This window comes from Cucumis melo, chromosome 8, assembly GCF_025177605.1.
Source record: "Cucumis melo cultivar AY chromosome 8, USDA_Cmelo_AY_1.0, whole genome shotgun sequence".
In the NCBI taxonomy this organism is placed as follows: Eukaryota; Viridiplantae; Streptophyta; class Magnoliopsida; order Cucurbitales; family Cucurbitaceae; genus Cucumis; species Cucumis melo.
The window spans coordinates 11,952,496-11,963,022 of NC_066864.1; positions in this window are offsets into that span (position 1 = coordinate 11,952,496).

Consider the following 10,527-nt stretch of genomic DNA (forward strand, 5'->3'; position numbering starts at 1 on the left):
ATTTTTTCTAAACAAAGTTTTGCATTCTTCTAAAATTTTTAAATCATACATATTTCTTTGTTTTACAAAAAAAGAAAGAAAGGTTCAATCACAATACTGATTTGTTAGGAAAAGCTTGATTTCAATAATTATTTATCATACATCCTTTAAAGGAGAATAGTGTTTACCTTGTAAAGGTACATGAAAATTGTTACATCTTCTAAAATTAAATAATTTTTTCCCAAAAATAATAATAAGAAGAGTAGTGTTTACTTTTGTTAAGACACTAAAGTGCATGAAAATCTTATTTACTTTTTCTTATTTCTGATGAGCTAAGTGATGTTCTTAAATGGGTTGAAGAGATGCAACAAAAATTTGGGAACTGTATAAACAATTCTTCTCAAATATCAGTACTGTCCAGGTGCCAACTCTCTTTTACACAAAATGATTTAGCGAACCTAAAGATGATCTGAGAAGCATTGATACCTCAGCGTAGATTCATGTTCTCGAAGAAGTATGGACATATAGCAGAGTTGATGTACATACGGTGAATTATTTTGCCTTAAGAGCCATAATTAGTTTTTGGGATCCAGCATATGGTTGTTTCACATTTGGGTCATGTGATTTACTGCCAACCATAGAAGAATATCGAGCTATGCTTAGCATGCTTGAAAAAGAAAGAGAAATTGTTTATTTCTTTAACCCCAAGCAAACAACAAAAAGGACATTGTCAAAGTTTTTAGAAACCGTCCATGCCACAGAAATTCAAAAGTATATAAAAGTTAAGGGTGGGGAAGAGAATGTGCCCTTTGATTATCTAATAAAGATGACGCAAACATACATTGATGAAGACAAAGGTCTTACACTTTTGGCATTGTGCATTTACGGAGCGGTGATTTTTCCTAAGGCAGAGGGATATGTTGATGGGAAAGTGATCAAATTATTTTTTGAAATAGAACGAGGAGTCAATCTTATTATGCTTATACTGGCTGAAACTTTTCGATCTCTTAACTATTGTAGAAATAAAGGGGAAGGAAAATTGAATTGTTGTGTTCCTTTATAATATATTTGGATACACAACCATATCAAATTTCCTGCAGAGTTTAGGTGTCCAAGGTTAAATTTCAGTAGCCCATGGAATTTAATGCGCAACACAATCAGTGAGTTTGGTATGACAATTTGGGATCCAACATATCCAAGGAAGGAGGCTTGGTTGTCTTTCTTTGTAAAACTGACTTATGAAAATGTCATATGGAAGGCTTAAAGGATGCCTTTGAAGGCAGTAATATATAGATGCAGAGATTTTCACAGTGTGCCTTTGTTGGGACCATGGGGAGGTGTTAACTATACACCATTGTTAGTTTTGCATCAGGTGTGGCTCAAACAGTTTATACCACCAACTCATAATCTGCAAGAGTCTAACTTTTCATACGATCCTGAAGATTGCCAAGGGAAAAAACGTCAAGCACTATGCGCATGGAAATCTGTAAGGAAGATAAAAGAAAAAGGACATTAAGAAGGAGTTACTAATGAGTACGAGACATGGCAGACAAACAGAAGGAAGAATATAATAGATATCTCAAGGGAGGTAGTTGAAAGGGAAAAAGAGACAAGCTTCGAACAACCAAATCAATGGATTGAGAATAGTATAGAACTAGAAGAGAAAAATCGACTGTTAGAGCAAGAGAACGAGAAACTTCATAAAGAGACAAGTCAATGGATGGATCATGCGACTTATTTGCAGAACAAACTCGAAAAGACTAAGAGTTTCTTAAAAAATCAAGATAAGTTAGAAAAGAATCTTGAGATGTTAGATAAGGAGATGAGGCGAATGAATAAAGCAAATAGGAGCTTGAAAACTGAGAAGACAATATTACAAGCAACAGTGAGGTTGTAAGATGAATATATTAAAGATTTAGAAAGTAGGAAGGAAGATTTTCTCGAGCTTGTCAATGATTTGAATACATCAATTGGAAAACAAGAAACACAAATAATGGATTTGAAAGCACACAATCATTCTTTGCTTCAAACTGTTGATAGCCTACATCTGAAGATGGCCGAGCGCTCTGAAGAGTATGAGATACTGAAAAATTATGTCGATTCCTTACACTATCAACTTACTGCATTTCAAAATTCAAGTAAGAGGATAATAAAAGAATATGAGTCATTGAAGATAGATTACGTGCAAATGAAGGTTGATTATGATCTGCAAACGAGAGAACAAATGGAACGTGTAAATCAGACAATCGAATTTCTCAAAATGGTGTCCAAAAGAGCAAATGGTTTTGTAGAATGGGCAGCTGATTTGAGAGTTAATTTTTTCTCAATGCAACCTCATGCAGATGATCTAAATAGATTCTTGAAGATGATATGCAAAGAACTAGGATATTTTGGTCGTTTTCATTAATTGTTCATTTTGCAATTTACAATAGGAGTGATGTTCATTACATTTTGTTTGTTTCTAGTTTCAGTTTGATTTCCTTTATTCTGTCAAGCTTACATTATGTTTGTTTGATTTTATTATTGTTGTTTAAATTTTATATATACTAAGATTTGCTTCTCTCTCCCTCTCTCTCTCTCTCTCTCTCTCTCTCTCTCTCTCTCTCTCTCTCTCTCTCTCTCTCTCTCTCTCTCTCTCTCTCTCTCTCTCTCTCTCTCTCTCTCTCTCTCTCTCTTTCCCCTCTTCTCTTTTACTTCAATTTTTTATTTTTTATTTATTTTATTTTATTTTTTAAAAAAGAGGGAAATATAGCTCGTCCTACTCCAATTCGTCATCCTTACAACACTAGGTATAAAAGCCGAATCATGAAAAAATAAGGATATGGATAAAATGAGACAAGAGATTAATAATCTTGAGGAACAAGTTTCAAAAATATTGGAATTGCTTTCAATGGAGAAAGGAAAAGTAGTTGTAGATACAACATAATCAAGCAATCCAATTCAAGACACAGATGATCCCATTTATTCTCCAAGATTCACTCCATGTCATATGAATGTTCCGCAGTCTCAAACTACTCAACACTATGTTCCTACGAATCTGTTGTATGTTGTTCCACCCATTGTCCCAGGTATAGAACATTTGGAAGCTTATGCTAAAATTCAAGACATGGGACAAAACGAGAACACTCCGGCTAAGAAAAAGTTAGATGTTTTGGAAGAAAGGTTGCGAGCAATTAAAGGGATCGATGTCTATGGAAATATAGATGCAACACAATTGTGCTTGGTGCCAGGCTTGATCATTCCAGCAAAGTTTAAAGTTCCTTAATTCGATAAATATGATGGATCAACGTGTCCAAGGAGTCATCTTATAATGTACTGCAGAAAGATGGCGGCGCATATTAATAATGATAAATTGCTAGTCCATTGCTTCCAGGATAGCTTGACTGGTCCAACTAGTCGATGGTATATTCAATTAGATAATGCACACATTCACGTTTGGAAGGATTTAGCTGATGCATTTCTAAAGCAATACAAACACAACATTGATATGGCTCCAGACCATTTAGACTAGCAACGGATGGAGAAGAAGAGTTCGGAAAGCTTCAAAGAATATGCTCAACGATAGAGAGATATGGCTGCCAAGGTTCAGCCACCGTTAACAGACAAAGAAACGACATCTATGTTTATGAATACCTTGCGGGCTCCATTTTATGAGCGAATGATTGGTAATGCATCAACAAATTTTTCAGATATTATTGTTATTGATGAAAGAATTGAATATGGGATAAAAAACGAGATATCAGTTAAAGGGTGAAAAGCAAAAAAAAAAAAAAAAAAAACTTTATGCCAAAAGGTAAGTTTTTTTTCATCTTTTCCCTTTATGTAGATTATTCTTCCATTCTCCAAATTTGTTTTGTTTTTAATTCATTAAATTTATTTTATTCCTTCATCCAAATTTACCTAGTTGTGTTTAATTTTTTAGGGTTAGGGTGTTTTAATTTTGTTAGGTTTAGACCAATTGAATCTATTTTTCATTAGCGTATGTTTTCTATTCTAATTTTGTTGGGTTAAACCAATTGAATATTGTTGCTAATTTTGTTGGGTTAAACCAATTGGCTTAGGGTGTTTTAATTTTGTTAAGTTTAGACCAATCGAATCTATTTTTCTTTAAATTATGAGTGTTTTAATTTTGTTAGGTTAAACCAATTGAATACCAATAGAATAGTGTTACATCAAATTTGCTTCTGTGTTTAATTATGTTAGGAATACTATCACATCAAATCTGCTTGTGTGCTTTAATTTCGTTAGGTTTAGGTCATTTGAAAATTGTTACATCAAATTATCTATGCTTTAAATTTGATTTAAATTAAGCCATTTGATTAAAAATTGTTAAATTTAGGGTTTAATTTGGTTGTTTTTACTGTTTATTAAATATGTTTGATATTGATTGATTAGATTGGTTGAATGACAGAATTCTTATTTCACCACCGTATATTATTTACTTTCCAAACATTATTTCTCAAACATTATATATTTCTAATGTAGTATATTATTTCATATATTTTATTTTTGAATATGTGGATATTATCTCCAACTTGTATTATTTGACAACATATGTTGTTGGTTGTATTATTTGTCATATTTGCCAAATATTTTATACTGTAATTATTTATGGGAAAGAGTAATGTTTATTTATGGATTTTATGGTTAAAATTTCATAAATACATGAAATTTCTCAATTTTTAAAAATTAGTAAATTATTTTTAAACAAAGTATATCTAACAATTTTATATTTTAGAATTAGACTGAGTAGTGTTTCCTTTAGAATTCATTAATTCTTTAGATACATGAAATTTTCCATTAAAGGCCTATGATGGAGATCAAAATATCAAAGTTTGATATTTTAATATTCTTGAGGTAAATAAAAAAATCTTTTTAAATAAAAATTAAATTCTATTTTTCTAATGGCTCTCATGCTGCCCATATAATCATCAATTCATGCTTAGTTTTTTAGGTTATGAATTTATAACCATGGGACATTTAAAAAATATCAAACAAAAAACTTTGTTTTGTGAACCTCGTTAATTTAATTTAAAAGATAAATTTCGATAATCATTTTTATGGGTGTTGTAGGGTGCTAATACCTTCCCTACACACAATTGACTACTAAACCTTAAATCTGAATTTACGTAGATCAATTTTCTTTTGTGATCAATCACACCTTAATATGTTTTTCATTGCATTGTGTTTGTAATAGGGTCTAGATTCTAATTCTGTATAAAATTATAAAAATAATGAATATATGCATGATATAGGTAGAGAGAGCCTACACTTTCGCGTTTTTGGTAGAAAGAGAAAATATGTTATTGTCATATAATTTTAATTTCGTGAGAGAGGGAATTAACAAATTTTGAAATTTGAGGTTTTTTTATTTCGAAATTTTTTAAATGACACAAAAAAATTGTTGATAATTAACGACGCTTTAAATGTGTCAAGAAAAATTAAATCGTGTCAATTGAATTGTGCCAATAAATAATTTTCAACGACACAGTTATACCTCACCCCATCTTTTTTATTTTCAACGACAGAATATCTTGATTAGTAGTATCATTAAAACCCATTTTTCTAGTAGTCATGGGAGAAGAGAAATCGAAGCGGTCAAGATTTTTCGACGGCAGTCTCTTAGATTGGTGGGTTCGACGGCAGTCCCTTAGACAATGTTTGCTTGTTCGACGGTGTTTGCTTGTTGGACGGGGTTTGCTTGTTTGACAGTGTGAGATTAGTTGGTTTGACGACAGTCTCTTAGATTTGGAGATGAGTAAAGTTGTTTCCCGTTTTTTGGTAGGAAAAGAGAGAAAATGTTGAACAAATTGTAAAACTCTCTTTGAATGTCGCGCGAAGAAGGAATTGAAATTTTTTTAATTTTTGGTTTTTTTATTTCAAAATTTATTTAATGACACAAAGAATTTGTCATTAATTAATGACATTGTAAATGTGTCAAGAAAAATTAAATTGTGACAATAGAATTGTGTCAAGAAATAGTGTGTCACTTCTATTTTCAACGACACATTTTACTTCTATCCTACCCCTTTTTTATTTTTAACGACACAATGTTTTGATTTGTAGTGTCGTTAAAACCCAAATTTGTACTAGTGAGTTTTCATAATTCTTCGATAATCCTCCATTTTTAGAGTTACCTCTTCTGGTGGTCTGAAAGGTCTGTTGAAGGAAGTCCTCCTCAACTCTGAATTGAACGCCAAAAAGGTCCTGCATAGCTTCCCCCATATCATTGGCATTTTGTGAATCCCATCAACTAAATTGCTACTTCAGGCATCGTTGAGTTATATAGCCAGCTAAGCAAAAGTAAATCTGTTGTTACCCATTGTTCAAAAACAGGGTTCACGATTGTAGGCATTGATGAGCTTGAAGATGTTGGGATAATAACTCTAAATCTCGTGGTCTTGTAGTTTGTCATTGTATATATTATACAAACTTTTATTTATCTAATAAAATAAAGTGCTTTATTTTATTTGATATTTAGTTGCATTAACTCACAAAACCAATAAACTAACCAAAGTTATCTTCTATGACCTAAACATGTATGTGGAGACATACAAGTGGATCATGTTTAAGTGATAACCTAAATGGTCTGTAATAAATGGATAAGATTGGATACCTTATCCTGGTGACACTACGAATACGGCCTGCTTTGTAGTTGTTACAATTGTTATAAAGTGCTACAAATGATTTTATCATAATCATTCATGTCGAGACATTAGAGCGGGGGTATTCTATACAAAGAGTTTGTATAAGACCGTACCATGAAATGAATAGTCTCTCTAAATAACACTATTACTAGTTAAATCTACATTTCACCAGGATGACCATAGGTGACTTGATTTGAATCTTGAGTGAGTTGTGAACTTCTGCCTATGCGATCCTTTGATTTGCATGAGTGAGAGTGGCCTTTGTTGCCGACTTAACATGGCTACCATTTTGGAGATTTGTTTGATTGGGGAGTTGGGAACATAGCTACACAAGAAGGAATTCACTCCTTCTCTATAGATAGAGTAAGTAGAGAAATTGCTCTTTTAAGGGCTAATTCCAGGGCTTGAACAATGTGGCGCCACACTTCTCTTAGCCTAAGAGGAGTTCAGTTATAGTAGAACTATAATTATTGTTCATTAGAGGAATCAGTGGTACATAAGGAGTTAGATGTAATTACAGGGGGAAAACGGTAATTTTTGGCTTAACTGTACTTACGAGCAATTTGTGAAGGGTCATTGCACTGTTGATTGGTTATATCTAATGGACACAACAATATATCTACAGTAAGAACAGTGCAACTATTAGCCTTTAGTGGAATGACTAATAGGTTAATGAATAGAGATTAATTTAATTAAAGAATTTAATTAATTAATCCCATTTCATTGGAGCTTCAATCTGTAGGTCCATAAGGTCTTCTTGTTAGCTCAATAATGATAAATGAAAATCAAATTTATTTTGGTTTAATTTGAATTGTTCAAATTGATTATAAGGAATAAATTATATATGATACAATTAATATAATATATTTGATACATTATAATACAAAGTTTTTATGAGAGAAGTTAATATTTGAATATGATTCAAATAATAATAATAATAATAATATGGATAAGATTCATAAATAAACTATAGGTTAAAATAAATATGGATTCGATTCATATTAGAACTATAGATCATATGAGATATCTAAACCATTAGTTATATTATATATGATATAATATAACCTATAGTATAGGTTAAATTTATATTGTATCTTTTCATAACAGGGGGTGCAAATGTCAACCATGACAAATAGTTGCTTCAATCTAGCTTGGTTGTCGTTAGTTGATTCAAAACTTGGTTTAATAGCACACTGGATATATTTGTGGCAGGTGTCAAGAAAAGAGGAGCTTGGTGTGGCGTTGGCCATTTAAGGCTCTGATACCAAATCAAGTAGAGAGGAACTAGGGTAGAAGAGATTTGAAAATATTACCTGATTTTCTACATCAAAAGAGTTACCCGAATGGTCACTTATATACACTTGTTATCCATTATTTTGTGGGAATAAACAAATAAAATGAATACATTGAATTTGTATGAAGGACAAATGTCAAATAATGATTGACACAATCCTAACTTAATATCCTCTTGTTTTAAGGGAAAGGAATGAGCCAGAGAATAAAATTTTTATTTTCTCATCGAGTCATCTTCCAACATGGCAATATTTATTGATGTGGATGCTTCATCACTTTTACCTTTTGCTCTAACAATATGAATTCAGGAATGAACACAACTCAACGTTTTAGGAGAGAATTTATTTGTATCACCAATAAGTTATACCCATTTTTACCAACTTGGTAACAGTGCATTCAACCTTCATCACCATTGATGCTCCCTATTGTCATTCTGCCTAACACTCGTGCAACCATTTAGGCAACCATGACCGACAACCAACTCGAACGACCTTCGACTATGGCCACTTCTATCAACTCCAATAGAAAATATTTTAAATTATTAGTCAATAATATTTTATAATGATTTTTTATAGTATAAATATTGAGTTAGTGGACCAACCATTGAGTTGATACATTTTCCAACTTAAGACTCAAATTCCTTATTTATTAAGGACAATGCAAAATTGAGTTAACGCATCTTGATTAACCAAAAATATTTATTGAATCATTTTTTTCGAATTCTATATATACTTTTATTAATCATCACATGATGATATGAATATTTTAAATTTTAACATTAAATAATAATTGCTTTTTTATGTTTCACTACATGAGGAAAAAACAAAGTAAAGTCACATTCCACAACACAAAATAAATGGAAAGAAAAAAGAAAAAGGAAGAAAGAAAGAAGAAAAAAATTGAACAAATACCTAAAATTTGGTATTTTCTTAAAACAAAAGAAAAGTGGCTTTCTGTTAATGTCGTGGCTATGTAAATTACCACTTTAACTCAAAATGAATTCTTCTTCCTTTTTCTGATTTGTTTTTTAATTTCTTCTTCCGTTTTTTTAATTGTATTTTTTATAGGTTCTTTTTTTTTTCTGTTTTTTCTACATTTCTAGTTTCCTTTTTACTTTCCGTGTTTTTTCAAGTATCGGACATCGAGCATCCTGCATCGAGTGACATTCTTAATTGATTAGCAAGCACGTGGATAGTTTTCAAGGGTAAATTGGTAAATTTATAAAATGCTGAAGCATGTAGGAAATCAGTTTCCATTGATTTTAATCTCGATCATGCATACATTCAAACTCAATTCAAATTTTTCTACACAAATACATTTGTTAAAATGAGCATAGCAAAGTAATAGTTAATAAATTGTACATATACTTTTATATCAGTTTCTGCTTCATCTTTATTTATATTTTTCAAAACTAAATAATTTTCCACTAATGGAGTTAGTGCATAGTATTAATAAATAATAATAATAATAATAATAAGGAACTTTTAAAAAATATAACAAAGTGGCAAAATATTTACACTGTATAAAACAATTTTGAAAACAGAAACAACTCGTAGGCCCACAATGAAAAATACCAAAAATGTCCCGTCAACCACGCTGTCAACAACACGCCAAATATATTTGATACATGAACATTTAGATTTGGTTACACAATCGTTTATATTTGATCGTTTAGATTTGGGTAGTCAAATCTAAATGATTTTTTCATGATTCTTTCTACATGATCATTTAATTTGGTTACACGATCGTTTAGATTTGATTCTTTAGTTTTAAGTAACTAAATTTAAACGATTTTTTAAATATTCTTTGGTACAAAATCGTTTAGATTTGGCTATACAATTTTTTCAAGATTCTTTTGGTACACTATCGTTTATTTTTTTTGTACACAATCATTTAGATTTGGGTAATTTGTCTACCCAAATCTAAACAATCTTTTTTAGGATTCCTTGGTACACGATTGTTAAGATTTGATTATTTTTTTTGTAAATGATCGTATAGATTTGGCTAGGCTACCCAAATATGTACCAAATTAATCTTGAACCATCAAATAACAGTTTGAAAAAAATTTAAAAAATAGATATTTTATATTTGATACATGATCTTAAACCAAATAACAGTTAAAAAAACAGAAGAGGAAGAGAAGAAAGACGATAGAAAAAAATATGAAAAAAATCGCAGAGGATGAAAAGAAGAAAAATGATGAGAAGGAAGACAAATTTGGAATATTTAAAAACAATTACCACTTTCATGGGGTTTTTCATTTTGTTACACGAGCTGCAAATATTTTATCGGCTTCTTATATTTATGAAAATTTTTCTAATAATAATAATAATAATAATAATAATAATAATAATAATAATAATATTTATTATTTATTTTTGAAAAACCAGGCCCTTTCTTTCGCCTTTCAAAAAGAAAAAATAATCTCTTCATCACTTTTACCTTTTTCTCTAAGAGTATGAATTGAGAAGTGAACACAACTCATTGTTTTGGGGAGAATTTATTTGTAGGACCAATAAATTATACTCATTTTTACTATCTTGGCAACAGTGCACTCAACCTTCATCACCATTAATGCCCCCTATTGTCATTCTGCCTAACACTTTTG